Raw genomic sequence first — 15,129 nt, 5'->3', positions numbered from 1 at the left:
TGGGTAACACACATCACACAACAACACCCTACCCCACACACACACTGTGTAACACACACCACACAACAACACCCTACCCCACACACACACTGTGTAACACACACCACACAACAACACCCTACCCCACACACACACTGTGTAACACACATCACACAACAACACCCTACCCCACACACACACTGTGTAACACACACCACACAACAACACCCTACCCCACACACACACTGGGTAACACACATCACACAACAACACCCTACCCCACACACACACTGTGTAACACACACCACACAACAACACCCTACCCCACACACACACTGTGTAACACACACCACACAACAACACCCTACCCCACACACACACTGTGTAACACACATCACACAACAACACCCTACCCCACACACACACTGTGTAACACACACCACACAACAACACCCTACCCCACACACACACTGGGTAACACACATCACACAACAACACCCTACCCCACACACACACTGTGTAACACACACCACACAACAACACCCTACCCCACACACTCTGGGTAACACACCACACAATAACACCCTACCCCACACACACACTGGGTAACTCACACATCACACAACAACACCCTACCACACACATTGGGTAACACACACCACACAACAACACCCTACCACACACACATTGGGTAACACACACCACACAACAACACCCTACCACACACACATTGGGTAACACACACCACACAACAACACCCTACCACACACTGTGTAACACCACCACACACACTGTGTAACACACACACACACTGTGTAACACACACACACACTGTGTAACACACACACTGTGTAACACACACACACACACTGTGTAACACACACACACACACTGTGTAACACACACACTGTGTAACACACACACACACACACTGTGTAACACACACACACACACTGTGTAACACACACACACTGTGTAACACACACACACTGTGTAACACACACACACTGTAACGCCACCACACACTGTGTAACACCACCACACACAGTGTAACACACACACACAGTGTAACACACACACACTGTGTAACACACACACACTGTGTAACACCACCACACACTGTGTAACACACACACTCAGTGTAACACACACACACTGTGTAACACCACCACACACACTGTGTAACACCACCACACACACTGTGTAACACCACCACACACACTGTGTAACACCACCACACACACTGTGTAACACCACCACACACACTGTGTAACACCACCACACACACTGTGTAACACCACCACACACACTGTGTAACACCACCACACACACTGTGTAACACCACCACACACACTGTGTAACACCACCACACACACTGGGTAACACCACCACACACACTGTGTAACACCACCACACACACTGTGTAACACCACCACACACACTGGGTAACACCACCACACACACTGTGTAACACACACACACACTGTATAACACCACCACCACACACACATTCTGGTGCTACTCGAGTGACGCTTCCCCTTCGCGGCCGAGCCCTGCAGCTGCAGCAGCAGCAGCGACGCCTCCTCCTCACCTCGGCGCGCCGGGCCTCATCGCTCGCCCCTCTCCAGCCTCGCACCCTCCTCCTCGTCCTCCTCCTCGTCTCCTTCTTACTCTCTCCTCAGTTTGCCTTCTACTCCTCCTCGTCGTCTGTCGCCCAGCCAGGCGTCTCTCTCTCCCGTCGTCGTCGTGAACGGGCGATGATGATGTTGCCTCTCGCCTCGCCTCGCAAATTAGCCGAGACTTGTGCGGAGCGGCGTTTCACCAGCTCCACGCACGCCTCCAAGCCCTGCTCTTCCCCACCACGCGTACAACAAATGTGACTTGGCGAATTGAAGCCAAGGCGACGACGTGAAGAGATGTGCTAGTTACAAACAGACTAAAAACAACGAGTGGATTGGGGCGACTTGCAGAGCGAGCGCCTCTGAGCTCCCCCCGTTCTCTTGTGGCGCCGCCGCCTCGAGAAGCTGGGGGCGGGGCAGCCGGGGGAGGGGCGGGGCATAGAGGGGGGGTGGTGGGGTGGGGTCGTAGTGGGGTGCGATCTGATTGGATGGAAAGGACACGGTGGGCGGGGGCACGACGCTGACGGGTTCCCCCTCCCTCCCTCCGCGCTAGCACCGCCCACTCCCCCCCGCCCCTCGCGTGCTCGCGCGGCGGCCGTTGGCGGCGCGCGGCGACAAACATCAAAGCAGCCGCGCCGCGCCAGATCACTCACCACTCACCACCACTACTCACTCACTACTACTCACCACTCACTTACTCACTACTACTCACCACTCACCACCACTACTCACTCACTACTACTCACCACTCACTACTACTCACCACTCACCACCACTACTCACTCACTACTACTCACCACTCACTTACTCACTACTACTCACCACTCACCACCACTACTCACTCACTACTACTCACTACTACTCACCACTCACTTACTCACTACTACTCACCACTCACCACCACTACTCACTCACTACTACTCACCACTCACTACTACTCACCACTCACCACCACTACTCACTCACTACTACTCACTACTCACTTACTCACTACTACTCACCACCACTACTCACTCACTACTACTCACCACTACTACTTACTACTACTACTCACCACTCACTCACTACTCACCATCACTCACCACCACTACTACTCACTACTACTACTCACCACCACTACTTACTACTACTCACTCACTACTACTCACCACCACTACTTACTACTCACCACTACTACTTACTCACCACTTACTACTACTTACTCACCACTTACTACTACTACTCACCACTACTACTCACTCACCACTCACTACTACTTACTCACCACTTACTACTCACTACTACTCTCACTCACCATTCACTTACTACTCACCACTAACTCACTACTACTCACCACTTATTCACAACTACTCACCACCACCACTACTCACTCACCACTACTACTCACTCACCATTCACTCACTACTCACCACTTACTACTCACCATCACTCACTACTCACCACTTATTCACCACTACTTACTACTACTCAACACTCACTCACCACTACTACTCATCATTCACTACTCACTCACCACTACTTACTACTACTCACCATTCACTACTACTCACCACTCACTACTACTCACCACTACATTCGCTATCTTGAACTGTTTATTTTGGTAATACTCGACAGAACCACTGAGTTATTTCACTTCCCCCCCCCTCAAGTTATTTGTGCTCTATTCACCCACTAATCTTTTATTATGGATACGTGATAATGTGTAATGCTGTACGGTATTAGTTTAAAAAAAAATAAAACTTCATAGTCTCGGGACTGTTAGCTTCTGGGCTGAAAATATCAGAACACACACAACATTAAACCACCACGAATTAACCCAACCGGTCATCAGCAATCATCATCGGATCATCAAACAATGCAATACAATCTCGATTTTAAGTTTTCGTGACGGACGCTTGTGCATTGCGCCAGAAACGTCGCGATTTAATGAATACCTACGTGACTTTACCGAAAGAACCAAAGAGTATAATGCAATACAACTGAAGAGACGTTTACAAACGTTAACATTACATATATTTAATAAGATATCCACAAACTACGACACTGCCGTTGCGGCTGGCGCGGCGAAGTTTATCGACAAGCGGCAGCAGCACGCGGCTCCAGTGTCGGTGGAAAATAAATAAATAAGTCGCCGTGACGCGTCGCCGCCTCCTCTCTGATGTCCTGAGCCAATCGACGCGCAGCTTCATCGCCCACAACTCAATGTTTTGACCAATCGGGTGTCGCGATGCTGGATGGTGGGGAGGTTCCCGGTAATCGGTCCCCCATCCCCCCGCCCCTCGGCTCACCCCTAGCCCCGCCCCTCGACTCACCGCCCCCGCGTGACCCCGCCCCTCAAACACCAACAGCCCCTCCCACTTCTACAACCCACGTGCTTGGGGCCTTTTAAGTGTTAAGTCTAGTTTTGTATATTTTAACTATTTTATTTTTTTAATTGTTATTATTTAATTTGTATCGCCAGGTAAAACCCACTGAGCTACGTAGCTCGTTTTTTCGAAGCGACCTGGCCATCGCAAATGATTGCTCAGCGAAGTGGCTTAACATCGTGTAGAAATTTATAGCAGCAGCAGAAAAACCGATTACTCTAAACGCGTGATGCTGATTCTAAAATAGTGTCGAGAGAAAAACCGGAGGACCCGGAGAAAATGTCACGCGACCACGGTGGAGATCGCCGTGCAAACTTCAAATATACAGCAGGCATCATCAGGTTCGGGATCTAACCCACGACCTCCCATCATCATCAAAAGCCATGGCCAAATCCACTGCTGGATGAAGGCCAACCTCCCCAAGAAGCCGCTGCTATCTTCAGTGATCTTTGCAATATTAAACTATGCACTTGGACTGGATTGTTTATTTTTGTATTCCGGACACGATCGTTACAACATCAAACAAAGATTAATAGCAATACTGTACAGTTACAGCCATGACTTGGGATTAATTCTACCAAGGCATTATTACATTATACACAGCCTCGCTTGTACCGATATTTACAGAATGCCACAGCGGTGCTCAATGCGGTACTGCAGCGACCACAGACCGAAGAGGCGGATTACCCCGTGGTATTTTAAGATGCGTTTGGCATTCCCACAATCACAGTCTAACTTTGCAGTGAAAAAACCCACAGTTATCACAATAACCAAGCAATTAATATCCAGCGTAATTCACCGTTCCATATATGTGCTTAGAATGTAGAGCCTCAACTACCGTAGTCTGCTCTTAAGATTAATTACTCCGAAACATTCACATTCTAAATATTTATGTGAAGGTAAAAGTCCAACCCCACAATCAACTTGCGCACATCGAACGACAGTCCAAGAGTGCCCCTATGACTGGGTGCACAGTACCCACACTTTCCCCCACCACACGGGACCTACCCAACCACGAAAGTTGGCCTTCCGTACCCATTTCTGCCGCTGTCCAAATGGAAGCGTCCCCATGTCGACGAGCGAAAGAGAGAACACGCGCATTCGACAACTCTCCGTGCGTTCAAAGCGATGGATGTTAAATGTTTTTTTTTGTTTTCTGTGACCGAGTGTTTACAAAAAGAACCCCCCTCGGACGAGCCAATCTAGCTCACTATCCAGATACACGCCCACGAGTTAGACGTATTGCGTTACGCTGCCATTCATCGCGCATGCAGCCATGCTCAACCCACTGCTGGCTGAAGCGCCCTGCGATTCGCTGCCAACTCTCATGAGCACTCCAAGATGTAATCATTACTTGACAATATAACTATGGTCTGATAAATTAGTTATGTAATTAGTTTTTTTTATGATATCACATTAACATTTGTCTCCGTTTAATGCCATAAAAAAGATCAAACGGTTTTTGTTGTTGTCGGGTAATACATTCACATATTGTCTTTGATATGTGGCACACATATTCCGATCAGAGACGGAGGCGGGTTTCGCTTCAATTGGCTATTCATTTTGACGTCTTGCACGGGGCGAGAGGTTCGCCAGGACAATGCTGCTCCTCTCTGAATACGCCTCGGAGCAGCTGTTCAAATGACAGCGTTTGTAAATTGTTCTTCGGGCTCAGGATCTCCCTCCTTGGTGCTTAAAAAGAGGTCGGAAGCGGGGGGGAGGAGGTGTGTGTGGGGGGGGGATTGACACGAAGCGGCGAGAGAGGTGGAGCGGTGGCCGTGGTGGCGGCGGCGGCGTTGGAATTGTCGAGGATGTAGACAAAAAAATGCAAAGGCGCGAGTGGGGAGATTCACCCCCAGGTGAAACTCGAGGCCCAAAAACGCAGAGGCGCTGATCAGCAAACAAGGGGAGGGAGGGGGTGGGTTGGTGTCTCAATGGGGCCCTGCTTGTTATTATGTAAATAGCTTCCATTGAGTGACGGACGCCTTTCATCTCCCCGGCTCGAGAGATAACAAATGAAAGGAAAGGTGCAGCAAGCAGCAGCCGCCGCTTGTGAAGTTTTACTGAAGTCCAGCGCTTTGTCCTTTAGGGGGGTGGTGGTGGTGGGGGGGAGAGAGAAAAAAATCAAAAGCGAGGGGGTTTAATCTCACGGCGCTGCTACTTCTTCAACCGTAAACTCGTGTTTACTCCGCACGACGGCTCGATACCCCCACCCCCCACACCAGGAGCCGCAGTGTTTGATCCCGGCGCGCGATCCTCCAGAGAGGGGGCCATGAAAACAACAACAACAACAAAAGACTGCTGCTGCTGCTGCTTTCGAGATGGATTTTTTGACAGTGTGCGTGGAGCTTTGCCGTTTTATCCCCCCCACCTTCCCGTCACCTGCATTGTTATTTCGTGACTTTGTAGCCGAGAACGCGTCTCCCCCCGCCGTAAATGTCCTATTTGACAGCACCGCCTGAAACTCAGCAGTGCCCTGCAGCTTGTTTGTATTGGTGCTCGTTGGCACGGGACGTGGCCAACGGTGCAGCAGCAGTACGTTGTAGAAAGGAGCAATGGAAATGGATGGTCAACGCCGCCGCGCTGTGAACCCAGCCCACCCGAGTTCAATTCCCGGACAAGGCGAACACCATTGGTGAGTAATGTATCTGAACCCGTCCAGCACCCCGAACCACCGGGAATATATATTTGTTGTGAATTATATCTTGGAAAGGATGCATGTGACGGACATTGCAGTTGAACTGTTGACTCGCCACCGAAGAAGTTACAGCCATCAACGTGATGCAGAGCAAGGGGCAATTCTAATTTTATTTAGACTGGAGGAGTAATCCGATGAGCTACACAGCTCTTTTTCACAGATGTCTAGCAGGGGCGGGTAAGAACGTTACAACGACAAACAATACACAAACATTATATGAGTGCAAGGTATAACAAATGTAAACAAATCACTTTAAAAAATTATACTAATAAAAATAAACTTTTTATTTTTTTATCTTACCCTACTGAGCTATTAACTTATTATTCAGAAGCGGCCTGGCCACAAATGATAGCTCAATGAAGTGGCTTATCATTTAAAAATGTATAGCAGCAAAATAATCTAAATATATTCTATGAGCGTATAGTCGTTACCACCATTGCCCTATGAACCCAGGACACCTGATTTTGAATATTTGGCCCACGGCTTCCATTCGTGGTGAGTGATCAATTAACCGGTTCAGCCTCCCCCCCCCCCCACACGTCACTAACCCGCACGGACCAGCGTGGTGAAGTATGGTTACCATTTATTTATTTCTGACCAAATCACATGGAACGCGCCCGATCTAATCAGATCTCAGAGGCTAATCAGGGCTCAGCTTGCACGGTGCTTGGAGGGGTGATCACCACGTACAAAAGCAGGTGCTATAGGTTCCTGCTGCTGCTGCTACTGCATCGGTCTGGGCAACAGAGGGCGGTACAGCAAGATTGAATTGTTATACTGCACATCTATGCTTCCCGTTCGCACCAACTCTTATCGACCAACGTGGTGCAAGGAATGTTCAGATAACCACCACGACCCGCACGGTGTGTGGAGGCGTAGCTGTACATGCGCATTGTTATTGTTGTTATTCTTATTCATAGTGATCATGCAATTAGCCGTAAGAAAACAAGTGATATGTTTTACACATTTGTACAGTATAATGTGCACACAGCAGCGTCAGCCATGGTCAATCCACTGCTGGATGAAGACCTCTACAATCCGCCACTATCTCTCACGGTCATGCAACGTGATGATGCACCCAACACGCGATCTCATCGTTCCATGCCCTCAATGAACGCATTCAGTCGCCTGTTGGTTGTCCTCCGTCATTGTTGCTTCCGTTCGCAACGCTGAAACCCTCCGGGAAAAGTCGTGCGAATCGGGGGGAAACAGTTGCCCCATCCCATTCACCAGGACCTCGATAACGTCCCTCGGCATCGCTTGAAGTCACGCAATCCCTTTTGGACCCCATGCGCTTAACCTTCAACCATGCGAGTTCAACCCCCGATGACGCTTGGAAGAGCTGAACGGAGTTCACAAGAAGTCACGAACAATCACTGCTGGTGAAAGACCCAGCGCAGGATATCCCTGCGTTTGATCTTCCACGAAGCTCGTGGTCAACCCCTAAACCGCATCCACTGCACAAACCATTGCAGTAGATGCGGGTTGCCTGATGATGCACAAATGGGAAATTAAAAACCCTCCAGTAGAAGCGTGCGACCGTGGTCATCCAGAACAGAGACCGTGCAACGTGTAACGATGCAACGCCCCGATCCGCAATTCCGAAGGGGACACCACAGCGACGATTCACGACTCTGCTCCTGACGCGGCTGTCTGGGCTTGACCACCTGCACATGACATTGCAGCAGTCGCTCTGCGCCGACATCAGCAGCAGCCGCACGAAAGAAGAATACGTCTTCCTTGTGTAATGCGGGCGTAAGCGACCTTCCGGAGGTGACGTCACGGGGGGTGGAGTCATGTGACGTGGGGGTAAGGTTCGGGGCTTTAAGCGGGTAAACCGGAAGGGGAAGGTAGTCGGGGTGTGAGCGGAAAAGAGTGAGGCCACGCGGGCAAGTGTGGAGAGGGGGGGCGCCGACGGCGATCGGGAGCCAACCCCGAAGATAAGAGGAAGCTGCGGAGTGGTGTGCAGCTGGGGAGGAGACAGCCAGGAGGGCTGCGTGTTAGAGGCAGCGGTGTGGCTGCCAGGAGGAGCTGCGGAGAGAGAGAGAGGGGGGGCTGCTTGTTAGAGGCAGCGGTGTGGCTGCCAGGAGGAGCTGCGGAGAGAGAGAGAGAGAGCAAGAAGCTGTGAGAGCTGCGGAGGGAGAAGAGCAGCAGAGAGTACAGCCAAGGGGGGCTGTGTGAGAGAAACAGCAGCGGAGCTGCTGTTGTGGATCGGGCCGACATTGGAGTCAGCACCGTGGAGAAGCTACAGAGTAAAGACAGCCGTGTGGGTGTACAGCACGAACCGAATAATAAAGGACACTGAGCCAGACATCGTGGTCCAGTCGTTTATTACACTGGTGTCGGAAGTGCAACGGCATGTCGAAACAAGTGAGGAAGAAAGTTAATCCGGCGCCTGCATCGGCTTCTTCGTCCGACGACGACGAACTCCCTCCAACCACGGATCCTGTTGGGGTGGTGGAGGAGAGCCAGGCTGAGGCGACCACGGGAACGGGAGTGGAGGATGTTGGCGCGGTGGCGGGTCCGTCGACATCATCAGACGCGGATCAACGATGGCAAGCGATGGCGGTACAACTGGAGGCACTTAAGGACGTCCTGGCGCATCTATGCCATCTCGTCGCGCCAGGGACGATGGATGATGCAAGTGGTGCTCCGCGGGCCGCCACGTTGCCTGTCCTGCCGCCGCCATTGCCCACGCGGCAAGAGGCCGCCATTTTGCGCGCTCCGTGGCGCCAAACCGCCATCTTGGCCACGCCGCGGGCCGACGCCATTTTGAATTTGCCATCACAACCACCACCATTGGAAGACGGCGGGAAGAGGAGTCGGAGTCGCCACCTTACAACAGTTAAAGAATTTTCCGTCGGTGGGGACTGGAGCGCGTTCGCCTGCCGCTTCTTGGCGGCGGTACGCACAGCAAGATGGACCGAGGCGGAGGCTTTGGAGGTGTTGCCGACTCTCCTGGACGACGAATCTGTCCGATTCTTCCGTTCCATAGCGACCGATAAGAAGGCAACTTTATGTGGTGTTTTTCAAGAAATGGCCGATGCTTATGAGCCACCAGATGATGCGCATCGGCGATTCGCTCAACGACAACGAGCACCAGAGGAGTCGCCCGTGGCGTTCAGGGGTGCGGTGCTGGAGCTGGCCATGGCAGCTTATCCTGAGACGCCACAGGACCTGCTGGAGCCTCTCATATTAGGGAAAATGTTGGAGCTGTCTCGGGATCTAGGGATCCCCATGCCTGTGTGTGGGCATGAGAAGCTAACTTCCCGGATGGCTGCTAAGTGTCTCGATGCGCAATTCAACCTCCGTCGCTGGAAACAAGTGACGGCGTGGACGGGGGAGCCCGTCAAAGAAGAGGAGGCGCTGGGGTGGAACCCTGCGCAGGCCGTCTATGTTCCGGATGACCGGGGCCCTCAACAACTGACGGCCGCCTCCGCTCCATGGACGGGACGCGGCGGGCCGAGACCGCGCGCGGTGCTACCAGAACGGGGCCGTCAGGAGGCGAGGCCTGCGCTTCGGCGCAACGAGGCCGAATGTTTCCGCTGCGGGCGTAGGGGCCACTACGCCAGAGACTGCTGGGCCCGCTTCCCGGCTCCGCCGCAGCAGGAGGCCTCGGCACCGGTCAAGTCGGCTAAAGATCCTCCGAAACAGACAGGCCGGCCGTGACATTGCGGGGGACGAGGGGCCCTGCTCGGAGGACGCCTGCCAGGTCTGCGGGACCTTCGAGCCCTGCAGCCCTTCCGACCCAGCTGCGGGCACGGTCACAGGACAAGCCCAAGACTAACTCTTTAGGGACACGGGACGTCGGTGGACTTCCAGCTGCGACAGGGGGATTACCCCCTGTCATTCCTCGACTTTCATCGCGTTCCCGTTCTGCGAGTGGGCCGCCGACCGTCCGGGACGGGCCGGCGACCCGCACACGTTCCAAATCGCTTACGTTTCGTTGATTGTTGCTGTCTTGTTATTTTTTTTCTTACAGTTGTATTTATTGCATGCTTTTGTACGATCGTTGATGTTCATTGCGTTGTTGTTGTTCTTGTTGTTACATTATATGCTTAGTGTCCTTTAGGGGGGGAAGCTCGGTTCGCCGCATTACGATTTGCTATTGGTCAGCCGAGGTCGGCTGGGATTTTTCTACGGGGGAGGGTGGTGTAATGCGGGCGTAAGCGACCTTCCGGAGGTGACGTCACGGGGGGTGGAGTCATGTGACGTGGGGGTAAGGTTCGGGGCTTTAAGCGGGTAAACCGGAAGGGGAAGGTAGTCGGGGTGTGAGCGGAAAAGAGTGAGGCCACGCGGGCAAGTGTGGAGAGGGGGGGCGCCGACGGCGATCGGGAGCCAACCCCGAAGATAAGAGGAAGCTGCGGAGTGGTGTGCAGCTGGGGAGGAGACAGCCAGGAGGGCTGCGTGTTAGAGGCAGCGGTGTGGCTGCCAGGAGGAGCTGCGGAGAGAGAGAGAGAGGGGGCTGCTTGTTAGAGGCAGCGGTGTGGCTGCCAGGAGGAGCTGCGGAGAGAGAGAGAGAGAGCAAGAAGCTGTGAGAGCTGCGGAGGGAGAAGAGCAGCAGAGAGTACAGCCAAGGGGGGCTGTGTGAGAGAAACAGCAGCGGAGCTGCTGTTGTGGATCGGGCCGACATTGGAGTCAGCACCGTGGAGAAGCTACAGAGTAAAGACAGCCGTGTGGGTGTACAGCACGAACCGAATAATAAAGGACACTGAGCCAGACATCGTGGTCCAGTCGTTTATTACACTTGTACGTGTGTACGTTGAACTTCTTTCGGCACCGTACGTAGGCAAACGTACATCTATCGGGCGCGTCCTGCCCAATTCCACTTAACGACAACTTGAACGATGTCATCTAGCCCACGTGTTCCTGGAGCGTTAACTTTCGCCCGCCACGTGTTATGCTGAAGGACATTTCACTTGAAATGCCTCCTCGCGTTTGCTTGAGACCCGGCGCACAGACTCACCTGCAGCATACCTGGCAACAAAACCCTGAAACCGGTTTAAGAGGACAATGAACACCTTAGGGTTCTGCACGTACCCAGAGGCGCAAACTCCTGGACAGAGATCAACCAGTGGTGGTAGTTTAACGCATGTCGCACTGCACGATTAAAATGCATGTCTCAGCATTACATTGCTGGTTGGTGCTTATTGCAAGATTCAGTCCCTATGAGGCAATTATTTACTTGTCCGCAGAACTACTGGTGGAAAGTTCCATTGGCAAAGGGAATTCATGGGATGCCCTATCGCTCATGGGCATTAATCATGGTTGGCTACGTACGGTGCGAAATAAATTGAACATACATACATATATTTTACCCTACGCTTCCACGTCAACCAGATGTCTCGGAAATGGGTGGGGATACCCACAGTTCACCCGGCCACAAGTTGATAAAGACACCACCCTGCAATTGCTTGTCCACAGAACTGCCGGCGAAAGGGCTTCCGCTTAGAGCAGCGTTCTTCACCACTTTTCAGAGGAGGGGGAAACTCTCGCCAATAAAACGTCATCAAAGTATGAAAAAATAAGAGTAAGTTTGACCCTTTCTGGAAATAAAACAGGAGGGGTTAAGATGTTGAAACACCAAATAGAAACCTTTTGCAGGGAATCAAGTTACTCTAACACGTAGGCTTTCGCGACCAACATAATCCATAATAGAGGTTTTTTGGGGTTCGATCGCGTAAATATATAAATGTGTCGTTAACACCCTCCACCACCGGGCGGGTTTTAACGACACATTTATATATATGACACGATCTAACCCAAAACACCTCTATTATGCAATCAAGTTACTGCATTGACCGCAGCTACTTGTGGTGAAGATACAAACAAACATGCTCTGATGATAGATGGGCATTGTCCTTCAAACGGATTGGCCTACACCAGAGACGGCCTTCTTAATGGCCTAGTCTCACCAGTGTCACACCAGAGAACGCCAAAAGTCCTCATCAGTGTGAGGGCCGCCGCGCATTTGAAACCATTGGGGGTTTGACAGCAGCACGATGATGGGGGGGTGGGGGGGGTGTCACTCTTTGTGTATTGTTGGAAGCCGTATGTTCGAGGCCACACTAAAGGCCACCAATGGCAATGAAGAACACTGGTTCAGAGGGAGCTCTTTAAAACTTCTCCAGAGTGTATATCCGCCTACTTCTCCACTCTGGAGCGAGTTGTGCTGTTGGAAGTTGTTGTGGGAGTGCCCGCACTCTACCCGCCACACGGAGTTTCTACTTTGGATTTCGCGGAACTGCGGGGAGCCTCCGACGACACTCGGGCGCAGCTGCCCGGACCGCAGCGCATTTCCCGAGAACAATCGGCGTCTTTTTACTCATCGAAAGTTTAACTTACATTTTTTTTTTACCAGTTAAAGCCCCACTGGGCTCTGGAAGCACTTTTTTCAGAAGCGACCTGGCTGTAAGAAATTATAGGTCAACGAAGTGGCTGATCATCACGTGGAGACATTAATAGCAGCAGCCAAATACTCAAAACGCGTGATGTCGATTCTAAATACGGAGAAAATCCACGCGACCACAGGGAGAGAAAGCGAGAACGCGAAAACTCCAAATATACAGCAGGCATCGTCAGGCTCGGGATGGAACCCACGACCTCCTGCGTACCAGGCGAGGTAGTTAACATCTCGCCATCGGGGCGCCCAAAAGCAGAGGGGTTCCCCATCGGTCACTGGCGGTCTCGGGAAACCCCGAGACCTGGTCCGGGTCCCCCCCTGCCCCCCCCCGCCCCCCCGCCCCTCCTTAATCAGCGAGTGGCGCCCGGCGGGCGGCTGCCGCTCGGATGCGCGCCGCGCCGCACAAAGGGCGCGGCGCGTAGCTGGCGGCTGCCAGCCGGGCCGGCGCTCATCAAATATCAAAGAGGAACCACCACCCACCCGCCCACCCGTCCACCCCCACCCACCCGTCCACCCCCACCCACCCACACCCGCCCACACCCACTGACCCACCCCCACCCACACCCACCCCCATCCACCCACCTACACCCACCCACCACGACAAAAAAACGTACGGTGGGATGTGTGGGATAGGCTGGGCGTGTGTGCGTGCGCGTGTGTGCGTGCGTGTGTGTGCGCGTGTGCTTGCGTGTGTGTGTGTGCGTGTGTGTGTGCGTGTGTGTGTGCGTGTGTGTGTGCGTGCGTGCGTGCGTGTGTGCGTGCGTGTGTGTGTGCGCGTGTGCGTGTGTGCGTGTGTGCGTGTGTGTGCGTGTGTGCGTGCGTGTGCGTGCGTGTGTGTGCGCGTGTGCGTGCGTGTGTGTGTGCGTGTGTGCGTGTGTGTGTGGTTGTTAATGGGGAGCTGCAGCGTAGGGGTGACCACGCTGCTGGCGACGTGAGTTCGATTCCCACTCACGGCCACCGCCAACGCCAGTGACGATGATCTGAACCGTGGTCTTGTGCCTCGCCCGAGGTGACCTCAGCCTCCAAGTGGTACCTGGCGCGGCGTGTAAACGTCACCACTGGGGAGACAAAGACGGTCCGGGCGGGGTTATCCGGGCACCCCAACACCTCACCCTCGTGTGCCATTGGCGGCCTTCACGGGTGCTTGCTACTCGCTAACAGCACAGCACTTGCCCCGACAGTCTGTGAAGGCTATAACGAGGGGGGGGGGGGGGAGGTAATCTTTGTCTTGGGTGGGATGGAGCCCCCCCCCCCACCACCCCCCCAGAAGGCGAGCTGAGCACGATCTGGCTGACCCCCCCCACCCCCTTGTTGTTTATAGAAGCGGCGACGCATTCCAGGCGTCTTGCAACGTTCAGAGACGCCGCCGCCGCCGCCGCTGTCGCCGTGATGGTTCGCACAGCGGAATCGCAATTAATTCGATCTCCCGGTGTGGCAATTGAAATGAATGAAATGACCATCCCCACCCAGTAGTGTGCGCGTGTGTGTCACCGCAGTGGCCCATTGGCAGGACGCGTGTGGTCGGGTAAATCGTGGGTACCCCCACCTTCACACGGCGGCGAGATGTTTACTACCTCGCCAGGTATGCAGGAGGCCGTGGGTTCGATCCCGGCCTTGACGCCTGCTGCTCTATATATATTGAATTTGTCTCTCTCTCTCCCCGTGGTCGCGTAGATTTTGTCTCCGGATTCTACAGTTTTCCCTACACATTTGTCATAATCAACGTGCGTTTAAGGGTATTTGGCTGCTATACATTTCCGCTTGAGCTATCGTTTGTGGCCAGGTCGCATCTGAAAAAGAGCTACATCGCTCACTGGTGACTTACCCGGTTAAATATATATAATGAAATAGTTTAATTTAGTCTACCAGCGACATGGACAATCCTCAGTGGGAATCGAAGCCGCCGTTCTAGCAGGTATCATAGTATAGGTATCATCATAGTTGTAGATTATCCGGTCTCTACGTGTGCGGACACCACACGGCGCGGTGGAGTTTTGTAAGAACCAGATGGGCCTCTTTACGCGTCGGTGACACCAGCAACCTTGCCATCATTGTGATGTTTAA

The 15,129-nt window shown here is 52.9% G+C and overlaps 1 protein-coding gene across 2 annotated transcripts in view; it reads right to left on the bottom strand.

Annotated features, from left to right (window-relative positions):
* LOC144722729 (axin-1-like) overlaps positions 1-2,003 on the bottom strand; it is a 34,763-nt gene extending 32,760 nt beyond the window's left edge. For both annotated transcript variants that reach the window (XM_078601083.1, XM_078601092.1), the window contains exon 1: positions 1,571-2,003. The gene's annotated coding sequence lies outside the window, so the exon portion shown is untranslated. The remainder of the gene's footprint in view (positions 1-1,570) is intronic.
* Positions 2,004-15,129: the final 13,126 nt, after the last annotated feature.

Source organism: Lampetra planeri, chromosome 1 (assembly GCF_965212315.1).
Source record: "Lampetra planeri chromosome 1, kcLamPlan1.2.h2, whole genome shotgun sequence".
Classification (NCBI taxonomy): domain Eukaryota; kingdom Metazoa; phylum Chordata; class Hyperoartia; order Petromyzontiformes; family Petromyzontidae; genus Lampetra; species Lampetra planeri.
Note: the sequence above shows the minus strand (reverse complement) of the source record. Positions and strands in the feature narration are given on the sequence as shown.